This window comes from Balaenoptera acutorostrata, chromosome 5, assembly GCF_949987535.1.
Source record: "Balaenoptera acutorostrata chromosome 5, mBalAcu1.1, whole genome shotgun sequence".
Taxonomy (NCBI): Eukaryota; Metazoa; Chordata; class Mammalia; order Artiodactyla; family Balaenopteridae; genus Balaenoptera; species Balaenoptera acutorostrata.
The window spans coordinates 107,133,677-107,158,354 of record NC_080068.1 but is presented as its reverse complement, the minus strand read 5'-3'; the positions used below and the strand labels follow the sequence as shown (position 1 = coordinate 107,158,354).

The 24,678-nt window shown below is 41.6% G+C and overlaps 1 protein-coding gene across 3 annotated transcripts in view; it reads right to left on the bottom strand.

Moving 5' to 3' along the window:
• STK32B (serine/threonine kinase 32B) overlaps positions 1–24,678 on the bottom strand; it is a 349,362-nt gene that overhangs the window by 92,414 nt on the left and 232,270 nt on the right. The gene's annotated exons all lie outside the window — the stretch shown is intronic.

The following is a 24,678-nucleotide window of genomic DNA, read 5'->3' as shown; positions in this document are numbered from 1 at the left end:
GGGGTTGCGAGCAGCTATGCTGCTGGCCCACTGGAGAGCTTATTTGCCAAATGAAGTTAGCAGACAGCTCTCTCTCCCCCCTCCCCCGCTCACACACCCCACCCGAGACTGGGCTTCAACAATATCAGATACGCTAACTTCCAAATTTTTAAAATAAAATTTCCTTTTTTCTTAAACTGGTTTGAGCATCTATCACTCTGAATTTATTAAAACAACTATGACAAGTTGCTGTACCCTAGTAGCATAAAGGGAAGAGTGGGCAAAATGAGAATTAAGGGTCCGATTATGAACAACAGGGCTAAGACACTCAGACTTTATTCTCTGGGCAATGGGGAGTCAGTGAGCGTTTTTAAGAAGCAAAGTAACATGGTTCAGTTTTGTTTTAGAAAGATGTCTCCAGCAGGGGAATGAGTCAGGAGATCTTTCATTCATTGGTTCACGCAAATATTGTGAGAGTTTCCACTTACTCAGTGAGGGTGGAGAGAGAAGGATGCATATTTTGAAACTGATAATTTCATCTGAATATGCCAAGAGGCAGTTTTCTCTTTTAGTAACTAAGATTATTCAATTAGCAATGAATATTGAATTTTTCTATGTTCAGTAATGGAGTAAACACTTCACAGGAACATCTCTCATACAGCCAAAGCCCCATAGGTAACAGGACATGTGTCACAATTAGCAAACACATCAATTAATAAAGGAAACAAAGGAACAGTCACAATAGGGAGGCTGGCCAAACACATTTCTCCACATCTAATTCTTTGGTTAGAGCAGCTCTGCTCTGGATAATATCTTTTTCATAACCCTGAACTAGAAGTCATTCTGTTTTGGTCTAAAAGCTTTAACTTTTGGCAATCCTTATACTATCTAAAAGAAGCAATGCCAGGCATAGTAACTGAGCAAAGGCCACGGAGCTAGCATCAAGGAGTCTGCCTTTAATGTGCAAATGTTGCCCAGAACCCACAGGTGACACATCACCCAGGCCTTGGACTCTGATCCAGAACACCAGCAGCAGGACCTGCTTCCAGCCCTGACTAACCCTGCAGCCTTGACAAGTCATAGCCTCTCTCTGAACCTCCATTTTCTCCATCTATAAAATAAGGGAAATCATAAGATATAGCCCAAGCTAAAGAATTGTTGCGTGAATTATATGAAATAATATAAGACTCTCTAAACTGTTTGAATTTCAAAATATTTATGTGAAAGATGTATTTATATAAAAGGTGCATAATCTTGTTACAGGCATTCCATGGTCATCCATCAAGCATTCTTGATAGGTACTCTGTTAGGCATTGGGTCTGTACTGATGATGAGAATATGGTTCCAAGCTTGTAGGGACTGAAACCAAATAGGAGAAATAGACTAAGACTACAGGGATGGTCATTATGATAGTGGGGGTCTGTATGAGGTACTTTGGTAGCAGGGAAGCATGGAACTGCAATGTGTTTCCCTTTGAAGTCATGGTAGCCATCATGGAGGGGACAATACTGGAGTTGGTAGTGACATCACACCAACAAAGTTCTAGGGAAATCACCCAGGAAGTATGGAGGCTGGATTGATGGAAAGCCAAAGTATAACCAGCTAGACCAGGAGGTTGTGCTGGTCATGGGCCAGCACATGGTTTGATCCATTTCCTGTTCTTTTCTATATCACAGGGACCACATTTCCTGGGCATAGTTGTCTTCTGGTTTCCAATTGGTTTTGCCCTATGGTGGAAGACTGGAGAGTGGGAGTTGGGGAGAAGCTAGGGTGTTTCTTTGGGCAGCACCCCTGGCAGGGCTGCATCTTCTCCATGTTGTTGTTCCAGCTTGTATCACACAGTGCCTGCCCTTGTGGTACTTCTCAGCTCCAGCTCTCATGGACCAGATCCTCTGAGGGTCTAGCTCTACTGCAGAAACCTGGCTCCAGGGGTCCAGGACACCACCCTTCCCATCCCCCATCCCCTGTGTCCCTCCAGGGTATGTAGCAGCTGCCTGCTCTGGCTAATCTCTTTGTTGCCTCATCAACCCCTGTTTGTTCCTCAGTACAGAAGACATACATCAATGTCACCAATTCCTTGTACTAAGTTCCCTCTGTTTGAAATACTAAGGGTGATTTCTATATTCTGCCAGCATCCTGACCTATATACAAAGGCCAGTGAATTAGTCCAAGAGAGATGATGATGGATGGAGGAAGAGAGGTAAACCAGGAGGATTTTGAACTTCTGTGCATGTGGGAATAAGAGCGAGGAGAGCTGAGGAATGGTTCCCGAGATGACAAGACTTGCCAATTTTCAAATAGATTAGGAGTGCATAAGGGCTTAAATTTATTCCTTCCATTCCTGGGGTTTAGCTGACTGTCTATGATTTGTTTGTGTCTTCATATCTGCAATTCCAACTTGAAGTCAAGGAACAGATGTAAAATTTCTACTTCCAGCACTAAGGAGAGCTCCTCCCGCAATATGCAATTTTTATTGCCTTTTCAAACAAATAAATAACAGCGCTCTATATATCTTGATGGAAATGAACTCTCTCATATTAAAGAAGGCTTGTTTACTTTTGCAGAGAGAAATCTGGTTTCTGCACCAAAACATTCAGAATTTGCAAATGCCTCCCATGATGTTGGAAAGGAAGCAATCTCAATTACTGTGAGTACTAGAAGTTAATTCTAATGTCTAAGTTAATTCTAATATCCTCAGAACTGAAATACTGATTTCAATCTTTCCTTTTACATTAGTACCCCATGACATTAACATTTGTAGCCATCTCCTAATTGGCTGCCTTGACCTAAACCTCTCTCTTAGAATGCCTGCTCTGTGCGGTTGCCAGGAGGACTAGAGTACACTGTTCATCTCCCCATGGTCTACAGAACAAAGTCTGAATTCTTTAGTCCAGCAGTTGAAGTTCTTCAATATAAAACTCTAGGACAGGCAGCTTCTCAAAAAATTAAAAATAGAATTCCCATGTGATCCAGCAATTCCACTTCTAAGTATATGCCTCAAAGAATTGTTTACAACAGCACTAATCACAATTTCCAAAAGGTGGAAGCAAACCAAATGTCTATAAACAGATGAATGGATAAACAAAATGTGGTATATACATACAATGGAATATTATTCAACTTTAAAAATGAAGGAAATTCTGACACATGCTACAAATGGATGAGCCTTGGACGTGATGCTAAGTGAAAAAAGCCAGTCACGACAAGACAAACACTGTAGAAGTCCACTGATATGAAGTCTCTAGAGTTAAGTTCAGAGACAGAAAGTACAACAGTGGTTGCCAAGGGCCAGAGGGAGGGGGGATGGGGCATTGCTGTTTAATGGGTTTATTCTGAGCTTCAGGTTGGGACGATGGAAGAGTTCTGGACACTGGTTGTACGAAAATGTGAATGTACTTAACATTACTGAACTGTACACTTAAAAATAGTTAAGATGGTAAATTTTATGTTATGTGTATTTCACCACAATAAAAAATAAACAATTCCAGCTCAGCTTTCCAGCTTCATTCTCTCTGTCAGCTGCAAGGCTATCTAGGTAATGCCCACCTCACACACCTGAGCCTCCTGCACATATGATCACGCCATGCCCTGCATCAGTTATGCCCTCCCACACAATAGCTCCAACAATCAGAAAATGGCCGGCCCCTCACAGCAGAGCACACACCCCTCCTAAAGCAACAAAGGGTCACCTAATCTCACCTGGCACCCCCTCCCCTGGGCGGGCTCACAATGACATTGCCCCTGACTTAGGGCTTTTTCTCTCCAAGAATGTGGGGCTCTCTGACCTGTTTTATTGTAGTTTGTGAGCATCTCTGATCTTCCCCTCACTGGGCATGGAGTGCTCTGAAGATTGGCATGGTTCCAGCCCAATTCTGTTACCCCAGAATGTAGTGTTGGATCTGGCACCTCACAGCAGAATTTGTCAAACGAACAACAAATGGTCTTTGAGTCTCTCTTTCCTGGTAACTGAACTGTGGTTGGTTTGGCCAAATGAGGTATTAGGGCAGGTTATCTGACCTTCTGTCGAAATGTTTCTCTGCTCTCCAGCAAGAGCCATGCCTTCTCTTCATCCGTAGGGAGGGGAAGCTGCTCCCCCTTCCTCCTGCCTACTGTCCATCTTCCACACAGCAGCCAGAATGCCCCTGTGAGAAGCAGCCAGCATGCACTTCTACTGAAGCCATAGAGCAAATCATGTCACTCCTCTGCTGAAAATGGGGTGCTAGCTTTCCACTCTGTTAGGGTAGAAGCCCAAGCCGATGACTATTCCCCTCTACCTCACCTCTCCCCTGGTCTCACCTCCACCACTCTCCCTGATGCTCCAGCCACACTGCTCTCCTCGCTGTTCCTGAGACACGCCAAGCACACTCCCATCTTGGCACCTCTACACCTGCACCTGGAAAGGTTACCCCAAGATTGCCACAATCCCAACCCTCACATCCTCCAGCTCATGCTCACATGGCCCTGTATGAGGTCTTTTTCTGACCACTCTCCTCCATAAAGCATCAGCAAGCCAGACCCCTGCTTGTGGTCCTCCCTATGTTGCCATAGAATTTAACAGCACTTATCATCTCCTGACATATTACATACACATTTGTTTGTTGTCTGCCTCCCTCCAGAAGAACATATGCACCAAACAGGCAGAAACTTGATCAGCTGTTCACTGCTACAGCCTTAGCCTGACATGATGTGGGTACCTGGTAAGTCACTGTTTAGTGGATGGATGCATGGATAGATACATGGATGCATGCATGCATGGTTGGATGGATGAATGGACAAACAACTGAATGAACAAATGAATGAATGAATGAATGAATGAGTACCTGTGAAGACTGCACAGGTTGTTGGGTCCAGCCCAAGGGAGATAACGCAGACTGGCACAGTAGGTATCACCAACCTGTAAATATGGAAAATCTACACCATCTTCCTCTCTTCTTTTTTTTTTTTTTTAAATTTTTTGTTTTTTGAACAGCTTTATTGGAGTATAATTGCTTTACAATGGTGTGTTAGTTTCTGCTTTATAACAAAGTGAATCAGGTATACATATACCTATATCCCCATGTCTCCTCCCTCTTGCGTCTCCCTCCCACCCTCCCTATCCCACCCCTCTAGGTGGACACAAAGCACCAAGCTGATCTCCCTGTGCTATGCGGCTGCTTCCCACTAGCTATCTATTTTACATTTGGTAGTGTATATATGTCCATGCCACTCTCTCACTTCATCCCAGCTTACCCTTCCCCTCCCTGTATCCTCAAGTCCATTCTCTACATCGGCGTCTTTATTCCTGTCCTACCCCTAGGTTCTTCAGAACCTTTTTTTTTTTTTGATTCCATATATATGTGTTAGCATACAGTATTTGTTTTTCTCTTTCTGACTTACTTCACTCTGTATGACAGTCTCTAGGTCCATCCACCTCACTACAAATAACTCAATTTTGTTTCTTTTTATGGCTGAGTAATATTCCATTGTATATAGGTGCCACATCTTCTTTATCCATTCATGTGTCGATAAACACTTAGGTTGTTTCCATGTCCTGGCTATTGTAAATAGTGCTGCAATGAACACTGTGGTACATGACTCTTTTTGAATTATGGTTTTCTCAGGGTATATGCCCAGTAGTGGGATTGCTGGGTCATATGGCAGTTCTATTTTTAGTTTTTTAAGGCACCGCCGTACTGTTCTCCATAGTGGCTGTATCAATTTACATTCCCACCAACAGAGCAAGAGGGTTCCCTTTTCTCCACACCCTCTCCAGAATTTGTTGTTTGCAGATTTTTTGATGATGGCCATTCTGACCCGTGTGAGGTGATACCTCATGGTAGTTTTGATTTGCATTTCTCTAATGATTACTGATGTTGAGCATCCTTTCATGTGTTTGTTGGCAATTTGTATATCTTCTTTGGAGAAATGTTTATTTAGGTCTTCTGCCCATTTTTGGATTGGGTTGTTTGTTTTTTTGATATTGAGCTACTTGTATATTTTGAAGATTAATCCTTTGTCAGTTGCTTCATTTGCAAATATTTTCTCCCATTCTGAGGGTTGTCTTTTAGTCTTGTTTATGGTTTTCTTTGCTGTGCAAAAGCTTTTAAGTTTCATTAGGTCCCATTTGTTTATTTTTGTTTTTATTTCTATTTCTCTAGGAGGTGGGTATAAAAGGATCTTGCTGTGATTTATGTCACAGAGTGTTCTGTCTATGTTTTCCTCTAAGAGTTTTACACTGTCTGGCCTTACATTTAGGTCTTTAATCCATTTTGAGTTTATTTTGTGTATGGTGTTAGGAAGTGTTCTAATTTCATTCTTTTACATGTAGCTGTCCAATTTTCCCAGCACCACATATTGAGGAGGCTGTCTTTTCTCCATTGTATATTCTTGCCTCCTTTATCAAAGATAAGGTAACCATATGTGCGTGAGTTTATCTCTGGGCTTTCTATCCTGTTCCATTGATCTATATTTCTGTTTTTGTGCCAGTACCATACTGTCTTGATTATTGTAGCTTTGTAGTATAGTCTGAAGTTAGGGAGCCTGATTCCTCTAGCTCCGTTTTTCTTTCATTGCTTTGGCTATTTGGGGCGGTTTGTGTTTCCATACCAATTGTGAAATTTTTGTTCTAGTTCTGTGAAAAATGCCAGTGGTAGTTTGATAGGGATTGCATTGAATCTGTAGATTGCTTTGGGTAGTATAGTCATTTTCACAGTGCTGATTCTTCCAGTCCAAGAACATGGTATATCTCTCCATCTGTTTGTATCATCTTAATTTCTTTCATCAGTGTCTTATAGTTTTCTGCATACAGGTCTTTTGTCTCCTTAGGTAGGTTTATTCCTAGGTATTTTATTCTTTTTGTTGCAATGGTAAATGGGAATGTTTCCTTAATTTCTCTTTCAGATTTTTCATCATTAGTGTATAGGAATGCAAGAGATTTCTGTGCATTAATTTTGTATCCTGCTACTTTACCAAATTCATTGATTAGCTCTAGTAGTTTTCTGGTAGCATCTTTAGGATTCTCTATGTATAGTATCATGTCACCTGCAAAGAGTGACAGTTTTACTTCTTTTCCAATTTGGATTCCTTTTGTTTCTTTTTCTTCTCTGATTGCTGTGGCTAAAACTTCCAAAACTATGCTGAATAATAGTGGTGAGAGTGGGCAGCCTTGTCTTGTTCCTGATCTTAGTGGAAATGGTTTCAGTTATTCACCATTGAGAACGATGTTGGTTGTGGGTTTGTCATATATGGCCTTTATTATGTTGAGGTAGGTTCCCTCTGTGCCTAGTTTCTGGAGGCTTTTTATCATAAATGTGTGTTGAATTTTGTCGAAAGCTTTTTCTGCATCTATTGAGATGATCATATGGGTTTTCTCCTTCAGTTTCTTAATATGGTGTATCATATTGATTGATTTGTGTATATTGAAGAATCCTGGCATTCCTGGGATAAACCCCACTTGATCATGGTGTATGATCCTTTTAATGTGCTGTTGGACTCTGTTTGCTAGTATTTTGTTGAGGATTTTTGCATCTATGTTCATCAGTGATATTGGCCTGTAGTATTCTTTCTTTGTGACATCTTTGTCTGGTTTTGGTATCAGGGTGATGGTGGCCTCGTAGAATGAGTTTGGGAGTGTTCCTCCCTCTGCTACATTTTGGAAGAGTTGGAGAAGGAAAGGTGTTAGCTCTTCTCTAAATGTTTGATAGAATCCGCCTGTGAAGCCATCTGGTCCTGGGCTTTTGTTTGTTGGAAGGTTTTTAATCACAATTTCAATTTCAGTGCTTGTGATTGGTCTGTTTATATTTTCTATTTCTTCCTGGTTCAGTATCGGAAGGTTGTGCTTTTCTAAGAATTTGTCCATTTCTTCCACGTTGTCCATTTTATTGGCATATAGTTGCTTGTAGTAATCTCTCATGATCCTTTGTATTTCTGCGGTGTCAGTTGTTACGTCTTTTGCATTTCTGATTTTGTTGATTTGAGTCTTCTCCCTTTTTTTCTTGATGAATCTGGCTAATGGTTTATCAATTTTGTTTATCTTCTCAAAGAACCAGCTTTTCGTTTTATTGATCTTTGTTATTGTTTCCTTCATTTCTTTTTCATTTATTCCTGACCTGATCTTTATGATTTCTTTCCTTCTGCTAGCTTTGGGTTTTTTTTTTTTTTTCTTCTTCTTTCTCTAATTGCTTTAGGTGTAAGGTTAGGTTGTTTATTTGAGACGGTTCTTGTTTCTTGAGGTAGGATTGCATTGCTATAAACTTCCCTCTTAGAACTGCTCTTGCTGCATCCCATAGGTTTTGGGTCATCGTGTTTTCATTGTCATTTGTTTCTAGGTATTTTTTGATTTCCTCTTTGATTTCTTCAGTGATCTCTCGGTTATATAGTAGTGTATTGTTTAGCCTCCATGTGTTTGTATTTTTTACAGATTTTTTTTTCTGTAATTGATATCTAGTCTCATAGCGTTGTGACCAGCAAAGATACTTGATACGATTTCAATTTTCTTAAATTTACTAAGGGTTGATTTGTGACCCACAATATGATCTATCCTGGAGAATGTTCCATGAGTCTGAGGCCTTCTGCCAGCCTTCAGTAAGTGTTCTGTAGGAGCTGTTCCACATGTAGATGTAGTTTTGAGGTATTTGTGGGGAGGAAGGTGATCTCCATGTCTGACTCCTCTGCCATCTTGAAGGCACCTCCTCTTACTCTTTTTTATGAGCTAGTCTTCACATGAGTGCACTAGTGGCCTTCCGTACATGGTGTTGGTGCTAGTCCACTGGGTGCCAATCAGCAATCTACTCATTTAAGTGAAAGATCATTTTTTGCAGGTCATTTTCTCATCTTCCAAGCTCTGTGTTCCTCAGGAACAATCTCTTCTTTTTGAAAAGCAGTGCAATATAAATACATTGTGACTTTTAATTTTTTAAAAAAGCCTGTTGACTTCCAATTGTTTTATTTTTTATTCACGTATTCTCTTTTCTTTCCGGAACCTCCACATGTTCACCAACCAGATGCTCTCTGAACTCTGTACTTCAGGGATTTTTATGGAGGCTTCATTATGTAGGCATGGTTGATTAAATAATTGTCCGTTGGGGAGTCCTCTCTTCTGTCTTTATCTCCATCTTCATCTGACTTGAAGGATTATTTCAACAATCCTTATGGCAATTGTCACAAGATAAAGCCTGTATTTAATAACCTTGTACTCAAGGTCCTGCACAAGAAGACCTGAAGTAAGCCAACCCCTTTCTTGTGTCAATTCCTCTTCCTGGAAAAATGTTCTCCACCACCTGTGCCTGTTAAAATGCTATTCAGAGTTCAAAGTACAGCTCCTCCAGAAGCCCAGGCAAGGTATAAAATGTATGTGATCTCTCACTTCTTGGAACTGTCAGAATATTTTGTCTTCACCTACCCCCTCTCATGATTCATATCCTTTCTAGCCCTGTATTTTCTTCACTTGCTAAAAGGGGGTGGGGAGGCTACAATGAATCATAATTTTATATATATATATATATATATATATATGATATGTATAATAATAAGATATGTATGATATATATATATATATTGTAATAAGGTATATATCTCTAACCGTGTGTATATACGTATATGGTTATGTAGAGCACCATATATGGTAGCTATTATTATTAATAACCAATGTGCTCCTCCCACAAGGACTGAGGCTTCCTGAGGGTATTTTTGTTGTCTTAATGCATCTCTCCTTAATGCCCAAGCTTTGAAACTTGTCCATTGTTGTTTATTGAATGACTGCATGAATGAGTGAAGGCTTCTACTTGGGAAAGGGATTTAGAGCCATAGGGAACAGTATGGGAACAAAGTTCAGAAATCTTTGTGTTCTCACTGCATGCTGACACTTCCAAAAATGCTGACCTGATTTCCTGACACTGCATTCATTGTCTTGCTTTTGAACATCTTCTGTAAAACAGCCTCTAATTTATTGGATTCTTTCAGAGGTTTATTCTCTGCTTTCAAATTCTGCTCCCAGATTTCATTCCAGTTTCTTTGACATTAAGTTGAGATCCAAGTCCTTATTTCTAAAATTTATTATCTAACATAAATGCTTGCCACCCAATTGCAGGAGCAATTTATACCCCAGAGATGGAGCAATCCCTTTAAGGAATAAATTGGATTCTCTTGTATCTCATTTTTTTTTTTATCATCACAAAGTCATAAATTCTCAAAATGCTGGCCTGTAACAGAAGGGAAACCAAGCTTTGTGCTTAGAAATAACAAAGTTACTCCTGAAATTAAATAGGAATTTCCATCTTAAGTAACACTTCTGCATGTCTTCAATTTTTTTTCCCATCTGAAAATTTCTATCTTGTTTCTCTGACCCTGGTCCCACAGGATAGTGAAGAAGAATTGATGAAGTGTTTCTTCTTTAATCTGATGAGAATTGGCAGTTTATTTTCAGCACAGTGTTGCCAGAGGGGGTGGGGAGGATATTTAGGATATAAAAATAGGTCATATCAGTTTTATTCTGTGTTTATTAATTATTATTATTTTACTATGGATCTCACTGAAGGCTTAGTATGTGTGAAGCAGGCATTATGCTAAGAGAATTCATGGAAAATTTCGTCCCATTCTCACATGAGCCCATTTTAAGGATGACAAAACTGAGGAATGATGAGATGAACTTTTCTGAGCTCTCACATTTGGCTTAAGCGGTGGTGTTAGGATTCCAATCCAGGTATTCCAATCTCAAGCTCATGTCTGATAGACTAATTGTAAGTCTAAGTGTAAAGCACCAAAATTTAGGATGATGTTAAAGTGATTTCAACAGCTCTGAATTTTTATCAAATGTATTTGCTTTTCTAAGGTACTCACCTCCCCACCCCAATTGTGTAGTTTTCAGTAAGGATCTAGAAAAAATATATAAGGGAAACATAAGATAATTTAATTGGTACTAAAATACACTAATTTCTGTAGAAAAATACTAAACTGTGTATCTGAATATACATATGATTACTGATGCAGCCATAAATAAAACATTGCTATTATAAAAAATAAAAATTAACAAAAAATAAAGTTCATGTTTGATAAACACCTTCCTTTTAGAGAGAAAGCTATGCTTTGATTTTCTTCATTAAAAGGATGACATGCTTATTAAAGAAAATTTCAAAATAAGAAAAAGAAGGAAAGAAAAATCTCCCTTCAACCTAGTGCAGTGGAAAGCTGAGGGATTTTTTGTTTGTTTAATAAGCAGACATTTCTTTACATAGTCATATAAAGACTATGTAAAGAATTTTACATAGTCTATATAATTTTAAAAGCTATAATTTTCTTTCAAGATCATAAAAATAACCCCTTTTAATATTGCAGGATTTTCATAGTAAGCCCTATATATGTGGGTGTATCATAGTCTCAAGTCTCTCAACAGTAGGTATACAGTTTACTAAGCTGATTTCTTTCCCTTGGGTTATTTCAAAATTATTGGTTATCATAAGCAATGTTGTAATAAAGATGCTCACACTTAGAACTCTTTAGGCAGGCCAGACTGGAGACTTATAATATATTCCAAGAAGTGAAATCAGTGGGTCAAAGTGTATAAATATTTTTAAAGTACTTGATTCTTATTGCCAAATATCTTTTCAAAAGGGTTGTAACAATTTCTATTGCCACCAGCAAATACATATTCAGACTGCCCAGAAATTATTTTTCTAGAATGCTTTGTCTTAGGAAGTACTCCCTTCTCCCCCGAAAGTAAAATCCAACCTAGATGCCATCATCTCCCCAAAGCCTGAATGCTCCTTGAAGCCAAATTTTACCCTGGCTCCTCTGTGTTCTGTAGCACTTTGAATGTGCTTGAACCAAGCACTTCCCACCCCAGCTGAGATGGCCACTACATGTCTGTCTCCCTAGGCTGACTGTGAGCCCAGTGGTAGGCACACAGTAGGTGCTCGATGCATACTTAAGAAGATTTTGGGTTTTGAAGAAAGGGACCAAGTATTTATGTATCACGGTTTCTGCTGTGCTGTCTGGCACACAGTAAGTGCCAGTTAAACATTTACTAACTGAATGAATGTGATCCTGAGATTTGGTTTACTTCAAAGCCTGCCAGGGCAGAAATATCTCACTACCTGGACAAATCCTTTCTATTTCTTAGGCCTCAATCATTCATTTAAGGTAAAGACATTTATTTTTTTTCTTTTTAAAAAATTCTTTTCCATTACGGTTTACCATAGGCTATTGAATATAGTTCCCTGTGCTATACAGTACGACCTTGTTGTTTATCCATTCTATATATAATAATGTGCATCTGCTAGTCCCAAACTCCCAATCCAACCCTTCCCTGCCCCCCACTTCCCCTTGGCAACCACAAGTTTGTTCTCTATGTCTGTGAGTCTGTTTCTGTTTTGTAGATAATTTCATTTGTGTCATATTTTAGATTCCACATATAAGTGACATCATATATTTGTCTTTCTCTGTCTGGCTTACTTCCCTTAGTATGATAATCTCTAGGTCCATCCATGTTGCTGCAAATAGCATTACTTCATTCTTTTTTATGGCTGAGTAATATTCCATTGTATATATGTGCTACATCTACTTTATCCATTCATCTGTCGATGGACATTTAGGTGGTTTCCATGTCTTGGCTATTGTAAAAAGTGCTGGTAAGGCATAAACATTTGTTAAACACTTACTATGTGCCAGGACCTAAAATAAGTAACCAGGAGATAGATAATTCTGAAAGCATCTTCTGGAGGAGCGTATAGTTTTGGAGGTCTCCTGAACACAATAAACAAGTGGAGGGAGGTCCCCCTTGAAGTGTGAAGAGGATGCCCAAAGGAGGAACCACCCAGCTCCTTGGAGCAGTCGGGAGTCTTCACACAGGAGTGACCTTGGAGCTGGAACATGATCGTAGTGAGTTACACTGTGTCCTCCAAAAAAAAATGTCTAAATCCTAACCCTCCGTGTCTGTGAATGTGACCTTATTTGGAAATAGGGTCTTTGAAGATAAAATGAAATTAAGTATCTAGAGATGAGCTCATCCTGGTTTAAGGTGGGTCCTAAATCCTAGTACTGGTGTCCTTTAAAGGGAAAGGAGAGGGGGATTTGAGACATGGAGAGGCAGGGACGAAAAGGTCACACGAAGATGGAGGCGGAGATTGGAGTGATGCTGCTACAAGCCAAGGAACGCCAGGAACCATCAGAAGAAACTATCAGCAGATAAGGAAGGATCCTCCCGTAGAGACTTCAGAGAGAACCTGACCCTGCTGACACCTTGATTGTGGACTTCTAGCCTCCAGAACCGGGAGAAAATAAATTTCTGTTGCTTCAGGCCTCCAAGCTTTTCGTACTTTGTTGCAGCAGCCACAGGAAACTAATGTGATGATGTAGAAGATGCTCAACACCAACTCCTGATGTCCCTCTTTTCCTCACTTCTCCTCAGACCATTATTCTGAGAGGTTGGATTCCAGGTATGGGTTAGGGCCTCTTTTCTTAGGTGCTGAGCCACTGTGTGCTGAAAGGTGAGTGCAGGGGTGGGGCTCACTCCCTCCTGTTTCTCCCTTCCTTGTGGTCAGAGATGAAGCCCTACAGACCACCTCTTCCCTGACTGACCACCTCTTCCCGTCCGGGGGTGTGGCCGGCCCGGGCCCATGTGGGGTGTGAGTCTGCTCAGCACTTGCCATGGATCCAACCATCCCTATTGCCCGCCTATCTCTGAGGCATCCTCCTGGGCACTAGGGAGATGCAGCCTCCTGGCCTCTGGTGTGAAGGCGCTGAGTCCTAATTAGCTCAGTGGGATCATGCTCCACAGCGTCCGGCTCTGCTCCTAAAAATGCCTTATTCTGAGGTTTGGGGCCCAAGCCCAGCTATAAATAAAGTGGTATTCAGGTTTTCCATAGGGTTGCATTCCTCAGGGAAGCCGTGTGTTTGCAAAGCTGTTGGTTTGGGGCAGGGCTCAAGGATGATATCCCCTAATGCAGTAATTCTCATCCAGGGATGATGTTGCCTTCCAAGGCACATTTGACAATGTCTGGGGACATCTTTGATTGTCATAACTTGGCGGGGAAGGAGAGGTAGGGCTCTAGGCGTTTAGCAGGTAGAAGAGAGGGATGCAGCTAAATATCCTCCAGTACACAGGACGGTTCCCACCACAAAGAATTATCTGGACCAATATATCAACAGTGTTGATATGGAGAAACCCTGCCCTGTGGCCTGCAGAATTCCATTGTGAGTTCTAACAGATGGGAATAAGCTAAACAGGTGAATAGGGTAAGTAAAAGCATTTCTTAAAGAGAGATCATCACACAAAGGAAAAACAGAGGTGGAAGACAGCATGAACTTGGGAGAAAAGCAGAATCTGGGACAAGTGGACTGCAAAGGTCTATGGGCGGAACCAGAGGAGGGGGATGCAAGAGATGAGGCTGGAGAGATGGGCAAGAGTAAGGCCCTCAGATATCATCATTATCTTCTTCATCTTCATCATGACCTTCATCATCACACCATTATCATCACCATCATCATCATCATCATCAATATCATCACCACCATCATCATCATCACCATCATCAATAAACTTTGTCACAGAAGATCACATCTATTGAACACTTACTAGGTACTAAGTTTAAACATGCAACACACATTATTTCAGTTTGTTCTTTCAACACCCCAGTATAGTAGAGTATTAGTTTCCTGCAGCTGCTGTAACAAATGACCACAAACTTAGTGACTTAAAATGACAAAATTTATTACCTTATATTTTGTATGCTGGTCAGAGGTCCGATGGAAAGTCAAGGTTTCAGCAGGGCTGCTTTCCTTCTGGAGGCTCTTGGGGAGAATCTGTTTCCTTCCTTTTCCCAGCTTCTAGAGGCCGCCTGCCTTTCCTCGCTCATGGCCCCTTTCCCCATCATCAAGGCCAGAAAAGAATGGATTGAGGGTTGAGTCCTTCTCACACTACAGCCCTCTGACCTCTTCTTGTGCCTGCTCTTCCACTTTTAAAGAGCCTTGTGATTCCATTGGGCCACCTGGATAATCCAGGGCAATCTCCCCATCTCAAGGACAGCAGATGAGCAACCTTCATCCACTGGCACCCTTAATTCCCCTTTGCCATGGAACATAACATGTTCACAGGGTTCAGTAATTAGGATGTGGACATCGTGTGGGGAGGGCATTTTTCTGTCCACCACCATTTTTGTCTACAGGTGATAAACCAGAGCTTCAGAGCAATTAGATGCTGTGCCTGAGCTCACAGCACGGAAGCCTGGCTCTATCTTAGCGGAATCCAGGCTTTTCACCACTGTGCTTTCCTGCTCTTTGCTCCCGAAAACAAGGAGCTACACTTGCTGAATACTTCATGTGTGCCTGACACTCCACCTGCATCACGTCATTCTGTGGGCGATCGCTCCTCTTGTTAACAGAGAAGCAGACTCAAGTCAGAGACGTAATGGACTTACTCAAGGTCTCCGGAGGCTGGACCACGATGTGGGAACTCTCAGCACTACTCCTTACAATGGGAGTGGTGGGCCAGGACCCTGCCTACATGCAGGAGATGCCCTTGACCCCTCCCCTACTGTCAGGTACGGAGTCTGGTTTCTCCTCTTCACAATCTCATTTCCTGTGTCCCACCACTTTGGTCAGAGGTTGGGATTGTTTGTTTACAAATTCCACTGGTCATCAAATGGGACCCAAACTGGGAGCCAGAGAGAGCAGGCTACTGCCCAAGACTCAGCCAAAGCCACTGAAGCCACGGGTTAGGAAATCGTTCACTTCCACTGCCATTACATGAGGGACAAGCCTTTGCCAAAGATGACATGGGATTAGCAGCCCGGTCATATTTCACCCCTCGGCACAATCCCTGTCCCTACAGCTTAGAGGCATTTGATTTTCCAATAAACTGATGTCGGCCACTGAAAACCAACACCCCACCTCACTCTGCACACAGTTCCCTGGGAAATGCATGTAGGCCATGTTGCCAAATTATCAGGAATTAAGACAGTTTCTCTTTCCAGAGTTCAGGAGGCACAAGCATAAGGGAGTGAGTCTATTTACCAAAAAAAAAAAAAAAAAATCATAAACACACAAGCATTCCAAAGTAAGGACAGGAACGCTAGCCCCATCAGTTCGTGCAACCCAAGCTGAAAACTGGTGCTGCCCCACAAGATAATGAGCAACTCATCTGGCAATGCCAAGGGCTTCAAGGATGGAGGAGGTTGAATATTGCCACAAAAAATAGAGTTATATTTGTATGTGAACACAACAGCAAAAGGTGTCACCTTTTCCTGAGAGTCAGTCACATGATTTTTCCTTCACAAAAGCCTGGGTAATAGAAAGATTCTATGTGTAAATATGATTAGAGAATTTGACTGCCAATTATTATCAGTATAGAGACAGTAAGAGCTTGGTGACTTGAGGCGTCCACTTAGTGTTTGCTCCCAGGCAAGTAATTTATTCCCTATGAGACTCAATGTTCCCACCTGTAAAATGGGGCTGATAATGGGCCCCACCTCTGCTGGCTGGTGTTGGGATTAGGTGAGATCATACCTGCAAAGTACTTAAAACAGAGCCTGGCACAAGCAAAGTGCTCAGCAAATTTTTATCTCCATCATGGGTGTAGCATCTTACAAACAATGATTTCTATTTTGTTACCTACCAATCACAGGTTTCAAATATGGGGATGATCCACTGCATTTAAATTCTTACTGTACATAAATATGAACAAAGCTCAGTTCCAAGCCCTGCCCTAGTAAGTAATCTCCTTCTCATACTATTACCACCCAAAGACACACAATGCCAAAAATCTTGTGTGTGTGCGTGTGTATGCACGTGCTTCATTTACTTTTTACCTGTTAATATTTTTAAATTAAGTTGTCCACAGGGAATATGAATGGTGAATTCAAAGTGGAAGTTTGAAGCATATGCTGTAAATAAGTGAAAATCCTCAAAATAATGGGAGGATTATTTTTCACTTGCACACTTTTTAATCTTTTGAACTTTGTAACACGTACGCATACTCTCTATTAAAAAATAAGACCTGGACTTAACGCTAACAAAACCCATAGCAAAAAAAAAAATTTTACTTCTTTACTTTCTCAGTTTATTCAATAAAGTGACAAAAAATTGTAATAGGGAAGAACTTTGTATTCTACTACAGGTTACTTACTAAAGGGATGTTAAAGTATGCATAATGGTCCATCTCTGGGAACCCTGCCTCCCAGGTAATGGGCATTAAGCTAAAATACCTTTGTTTAGCTCACAGGAAACATCCTGACCAGGCCCACCTACGAATTACAGCAGCAAGGAGAAAACGAACACATCCCCTCCAGAGGCTGACCAGAACCAGGAACTGTTTGGCTTTATTCCCTCCCCTTTTAGTATAAAAGAAGCCTGAATTCTAACTCAGGCAAGATGGTTCTTTGGGACACGAGTCCACCATCTTCTCGGTCTGCTGGTTTTCCTAATAAAGTCACTCTTCCTTGCCTCCACAACTCATCTCTCGATTTATTGGCCTGTTGTGTGGTGAGCAGTATGCACTTGAACTCGGTAACAAAATGATAAACTTTATATAACAGCATTTGTATACTTATTTTCTAGACAATCTGTAGAAATGAGAAGTGGCTTTGAAAAGCTTGCTCTTCTCAAAGATAATGCTAGTTTAAAGAAAGGTGCTTGCTAGTGTTTCAGGATTGAACTATTATTTTTCCTAAAGATAAAAAGGAAAAGAAAAAGATTTCTGACAAAGTCCATAAAGAAGCCCTCAAATAAAATTTATAATTAGCTTTAATGATAGAGAGGGCTTCACAAATATTTGACCTATTAAGTAGATATTTTCTCAAGGCTGAATACTTTCAATAAACAACTCCAAGGCAAAGCTGAAGATGCTTCTCATATATCTGATGAGATTTCTGCCCTGGAAAGGAAGCCTGTGAGTCTGATGAAGTGAAGGACCACTAGGATTACAAACCTTTGAGACTGTGAGTTAATCTGCATGTGATGCAGGTTCAGGGCTGGAAGCAAAATAAAATGCACTATATAAATAATCCGACTTCATCGAGAGATTTTCCCAAGGGAGTAAAGGACACTGCCCTAGGACTTTCAGGAATTTTCAGACCACAGTTTGGTAGAAGTAACCTCACTGGTGAAAATTTTTCTTCAAAAGAAGTTTGAAAATGTTGCCCCAAACCCACTTCGATTAGCATTTAGATCACTGCTCTGTTCAAAACAGTGAACAAGCTTGCTGTTTACAGGCTCATATTTATGTGATTGGATTGGATCTAAAAATAAAAGACAAGGGAGAGAATTCCTGGTGCCGTGAACCTCACCTGAGCCAGGAGCTCTCTTTAAATCTGCTCATCTCCCCCAAATTGATAGATGTAATGCAACAGCACCTGTCACTGACCAAGGAGACTCCAAGAAGCCTTTATTGTCCATTTCCTTTATTTTTCTGATGAAAGGTAGTTCTTCAAAGCACTACTTTATGTATCAAAAGAATTATGACTACATATTGCAGTGGAACTTGGAGAAATTTTTAACATCAAACATGAGATTTCAAAGGAATTTCATGCTTGTGCCTGGCTACTTTGGGCCCCACCAGAAGTTTTCAAAAGGCTGACTCCTCAGATATCAAGGGATATTTGGGCAGAAAAGTTACAGGAAGCAGTGCAAGATTTGGGTAGTGACTTATTGAATTTGAACTTGTATTTTCAAGTAATTTCAAGTAAGGCGTGTCTTTCACTTCTTTCTTTAGTATTTCTTCATTGATTCAGTATGTAGTTAATGGAGCACTTCCTCTGTGCCGGGCAGTGAGTCAGGGGTGACCTCAGGCTAGGGGCGTCACCACCAGAAGCCTTCCCTGCTTCATGGGCACTGCTGGAAGAGCCTTCCTCAGGGGTGGTTGTGAGGAGTCGATGAGATCCATCCATGCACATTTTTACGTTCAGATGTGCAAGCACCCTCACTCATATAAGTGTTTTATAAACAGTTCAATGCAGAAAGCCAGGATAGCATGTGCTCATCAGCATGGGATCTGGGGTCAGAGTGTCTTGGTTTGAAACCTGGTTCCATGACCTGCCAGCTGTGTGCCAGAGTGCAAATCATCCAACTGCTCTGAAAAATTAGGATAATCCTAGTACGTAGCCCATTTGATTGATGTGAGAATTAAATGAGATGATATTTGTATGTATATGAATATACACACATATGCATATATATGCACACACACATGCAAACACACACATACACATGCGTGTATGTATGTGTGTATATATATATATATATATATATTTTTTTTTTTTTAAAGTAGTGCTGACACACAAGAGCTTAATAAACTTGATTCACTGTTGCTGTTGTTAGTCATCTGCTTTTGTATGACCTGGCCCTTCTGGGTACCTAGTCCAGTAACCAGCTCTGGCTGAAGAGCACCCCGGGGAGGTGCCTTCAGTGAACGTCATTCTCGATTACCAGTTGGATCACATCATTCCCAAGCTTCAACCCATCAATGACTGACACAAGCCGGAGCCTCAGGAAGTGCTCCCTGCTGAGCTGACCAGCTCAGGCTCTGCCCACCCAGGCCTCTCAGTAGGAGCCTGTCTGCCCAGTGCCTCCAGCGTTCCTCTTCTCTGGGCTAATGTCTATTTGCCCTACAAATCACATTTGCGTGTCCCAGAGGAAGCCTTGCCAGCCTCCTCTGTGCCTCCTGCTCTGCCCCCCACCTCAGTCTGGGCTGGGTGCCCTCCTCAGAGGTCCCGCCCGCCACTGTGTGGTGTCCTGTCCTGGGTCCCCTCTCCCCCTCGGACTGCAGTAATTTGGCCCCTAGAGTGGTTGTCTCTTCCACCCGGGGAATCTGCTCAGGTGCAGGCAAAGGGTCCCACCCATCATTTTCTTCCCGGGGCTGGCACACTTCTTGGCCCAGAGTGTTTTGAAAGAACGAAGGGCCAACTCAAGTGCTCTAAAAAGTAAATCTTCTAATTGTTTTAAGACAATGATTTATTTTGAACCCACAATGGTATTTTCCTGCTTATGCACTTTCAAACTCACTGGGTTATACTCTGAAATACCTTTTATTTTCTACAGATCTACATCATCCTCAAAGGATGGAGATTTGTCACCACTAAGTATAAATGAACACTTGGTTTCAAAATCAATTCCGCCAGAAGAAAGAAAGAGGGATGAGGCATCTAAAAGGCCCCAGGCACAGTTAAGTCCTTTATGAACTTTTTCTCATGGAATTTGCATCTCATGGAATTTGTGAAGTAGGTGTCATCAGGCCCATTTTACAGATTAGGAAATGGAAGTCCAAAAAGCTAAGTCACATGTCTGAGTCCACCAAGATGGAAGATAGAAATTCTTGGCAATTCAACTCAGGCTTGCATTTGTGGAATGATTCTACCACTTGCAAGTGTGGCTACTTGGAAAGAAGCAACATTCATCAGTCTGTATAAAATATGGCATTGACAGTGTCTTGTACATATGCAGTAGGGGACTTACATATTCAGCTGTTGAATGAATACAAAACATTGCACAACATTATCCTATATCCCTATGCACAATGTGTACAGACACACATAATTTCAAGTCTGTACATACATACACAATGAAAAAGAGATTTATTGAACCATATGGGAGTGGGAAAAAACACCCTGACTCAAACCTCTGCCAAGTCTGTAAGTTTAGAAATGGTAAGGTAATTCCATTTACTTTTAGTGGATTGTTAAAAATGTCCTTGCATTGTTGGATAGCTCCTTTTCTCTCAGGTAGATCTGGAATCTGAGGGCAGATGACCCCACATAGAGCAACATAAAAACATTTGTTGAAATACAATGAAATGGTTCCAAACCACCATGCTCTTATGTGACAGTTCCATTTTCCGCCTGGTCTATCGTCAGCTCTGCTCTGAGATGTTGGCATCTGTCTCACCAAGGTCCACATGACTCAGTGTCTGGGGGGATGTAGGCAAATAGATCATCTATTACACACTAGCAGAGGAAGGACTGTGATAATGGGTGAATGACACTTGTACAATAGGTTGGTAAAGAACTCGCTCCTTTCATTGCCTTCAAAGCCCAGCCAGCCCACAGAGGCTACCCTGGTATAGGGCGACCTTCCTTAACAAATATAGCACAGTGCTTACAAACCCAGATTCCACAGCCGGATTGCCTGTGGGCAAAAGCTAGTCAATGACTGTGTGAATGAACAATGGACCTCAGGAAAGACTCTGCGTTACACTGAACAGCCCCTTTACTCCTATTCGACCAGGGCTGCTGCTGCTACTATTACTACTACTACTGTTACCACTGGAACGACTACACTTCCTCCTCCTCCCCTTCCTCCTCTTTCTACCTCTCCTCCCCCTCCTTCCTCATCTTCATTTGCATTTTGTTATGTTTGTTACTATTTGTGTCAAAATTATACAGGGGAACAGTTCCAAGAATCAAATTGTGCTGAAAGTTTTGTTACAATATAGCAACAATCCCTATCACTTTCTCCCTGATTTCTCCCTCTCCATCCATTTAGCTCTCCCAGGCTATAATTTTGGTATTTAGCTCCTTATCTTGAAATGACCACTGTACAGGACTCCTTGACTTTTCAATTTCCGGCTCCATCTGCTGGCTTCCCACTATGGAAGACGAGTATGTAGGAGTCTTTCCTTCGTGTGTCCCCACAAGGCACACTCATCTTCCCATTTCCTCACTTCCCCTCATGGGGTATTATTGTATTTTTGGTTAGGTCAATTTTTAGGGGTTAGGTGATTATGATTAAGCATGCTACGCAGAGATGATTCATGTAGTAAATTGTATGATATGCAATGTCCTGTCCAACACTTTCATTCCCTGGAGTTAAAAATTATCTTCTATTTATTGCTGAGTTTTTTCCCTGAACTTCGCATTTATTCAACTTCAGATTCTTTGCCAAATAAATAAATATCTCAAGGCAGCCAGATGTCTTAGGAATTCTATCAGCTCACTCTTCCTGAAGAAGTCTCTCCCAGGGACTTCTGATCTGACTCCAATCAGAACTGGTCATGATCTACACTGCAGGCACAGCTGACATCCTTGACCCACCCATCATCCGGAAGATTTCCTTTGCCTCTCTCTTCTTTGCTGGAGCTCCAGCTTTCCGTATTCCATTTCTTCCTCCTTGATTTAGTCCTTCATTTTAGTGGAGTCCGTGTCATTTTCTAACAGCTACTTGAGAAAAGGTATATGAGAAGTATATTTTTTGAGACCTCGAACTTGTGAAAACGTACATCTCACATTTGATTGATAAGCACGTTTCCACTGCCTTCTGGTGTTTGATAATCCCAAACTATTGTTCTACAGTGCGAGCTTACTGGACCCAAAGTTTGTTTTGATGTATGTCTGTTTCTAGTCACTGTGTCCTTGGTGGACCCTTCAGTCTGGAAATTCATATATTTCAGGTCCAGGAGATTTTCTTTATTTCATTGATGATTTCTTCCCCTATGTTTATGTTTTCTCACTTTTCTTTCTTCCCTCCCTCCCTTCCTTCCTTCCTTCCTCCCTTCTTTCCTTCCTTCCTTCCTCCCTCCCTTCCTTCCTTTCTCTCTCTCTCTCCTTCTTCCTTCCTTCTCTCTCTCTCTGATATTGAACTTACTGTACTGGTCCTCTAACTTTCTTGTATTTTCTTTTTGTCTTTTTATTCTACTGTGCATAGAATATCTTCAAGCTTTATCTTCCAAACATTTATCTTTTGAATTTTTCATTTCTACATTCATATTTTTAATTTATAAGAGCTCTGATCTGATGTCTGTCCTTTGAATTTTAAATACACACAGTACTTCTTATTTCACAATTGCAAAAATCTTTTCATCCCGCTGAAAATACTGATCATAGTTTTTCTGATAGTGTCTTCTCCTGGCAGAGTCTCTGTTTATTCCAAGCTTTTTTTCTTTTTCCATTTGACTGCGTGGCTCTCACTATTCATGTTAGAAGATTTCTCTGGATATCTGATAATCTTTAGTTGTCACTAACTTAGTTGGGAGCTTATAACAAATGAGCAGGGCTTGCTGACCCTGAACTACACTCCAAGGATCTTGGGGAACTTCTGATGTCTAAATCTCTTTCCTCTTGGCTCAGCCAAACCCCCACTGAAATCATCCAGGTGTCCAGCCTGGAGGAGGAAGGCCTGAGCCCAGCTGGAAGTGGGGAGGGTGTGTTATCTGAGCATCTGGTATGGATGCGTCTACTTAGTCATGCTATTTTCAGTACCATATCCCAACTCAAGAGGCTTGATGTCTTTCAGTCCAGACACTCTCTATTTTACTCTCTTGAGGGAACAAACCTTCAGTCTTCTGCTTGGAAGAGGAAGGGACAGCCATCCAGTTATTCAGGATGGGTAAGCAGATTGGGGGTTCTCAATACATCTTACAAGGCTTTCAAACAATGAACCTCATTTTAGCCTCTCTTTTACCCCCTCTTCCTCCTTCCATAGATACTGATGACTGTCCATTCCTGAGCCTTGTGAGGGATTCTTTTTTTTTTTTTAATTAATTAATTAATTTATTTATTTATTTTTGGCTGTGTTGGGTCTTCGTTTCTGTGTGAGGGCTTTCTCTAGTTGCGGCGAGCGGGGGCCACTCTTCATCACGGTGCGCGGGCCTCTCACTATCGCGGCCTCTCTTGTTGTGGAGCACAGGCTCCAGACGCGCAGGCTCAGTAGTTGTGGCTCACGGGCCCAGCTGCTCCGCGGCATGTGGGATCTTCCCAGACCAGGGCTCGAACTCGTGTCCCCTGCATTGGCAGGCAGATTCTCAACCACTGCGCCACCAGGGAAGCCCTGCAACAGATTTCTGACAGGGTTGTCTTGAAGTCATATATGAAAGGATGAGACGATTCCTGGCCAAAGGAGGAGTGCATAAGGAATACCTCTCCTTCCTGCTGTTGTTTGGAACCCCCTCCTTCAGCGGGGGATTCTTTAGTGCCTATCAATTCATGGTTCTTCCCAGGGACAACTCAAAATTCAGTTTCTGGCATCCTAAGCCATTTACTACTCTACATATTCTTTCTAATCCCCCTCCCCACCATGTTTTGCTATAGTCTCCTCTTTAGTTTTCCCCATCCTTGTGAATTTACCATTTTTCAAACCCTCCTTACTGTCATTTTATGGAGATTTTAGAAAGGAGAAACTGTAAGTGTGTGTGTGCACGTGTGTGTGTTTCATCTACGGTCTTTACCCTGAAGCTCAAGTTCTTGTCTTTCCCAAGTCCTCCAAAACTGTATAAGTTAGAAGAAGATCCACTAGGCACAGTGCAAGACGATGGGTGAACAGATTTGGAGCTACTCACGCTGGCCCCCTCCTCTGTGGTCAGAGAGAAGACTTTATTAATGAAACCATTGCTTTCTGAAGCCTCTCGCTGGCCTCCTGCCTCTGCAGTCAAACTTGCCTTGCTCACCAGGTTGGATGTGGTGGTGCTGTGCACAGGCGGGGAGAAGCAAAGGCCCTGAGGAAGCAGCAGAAACTCAGAGCTTATATCCAAAGCCCAGAGCCAGCACTGAAGCCTCCCAAGAGGAAGAAATCCTCCATGATGCACAGCATTGATTTCAAAGTAAGGAAAGGAATAGAGTAGAATCCCTCACATTCCCATCTCATGCCACTGTGACTTTTCTAACCTGACGCTAGAGGGACAGAACATTCCAGCCTCCCAAAGACACACCAGAATGGAGAAGCAAAGGCCAGCCACCAGCCACGTCTCTAAGCAGTGGGGTACCAAGAGAGGAGGTTACACAGGCAGTGGGAGTGTTCCACCTCGAT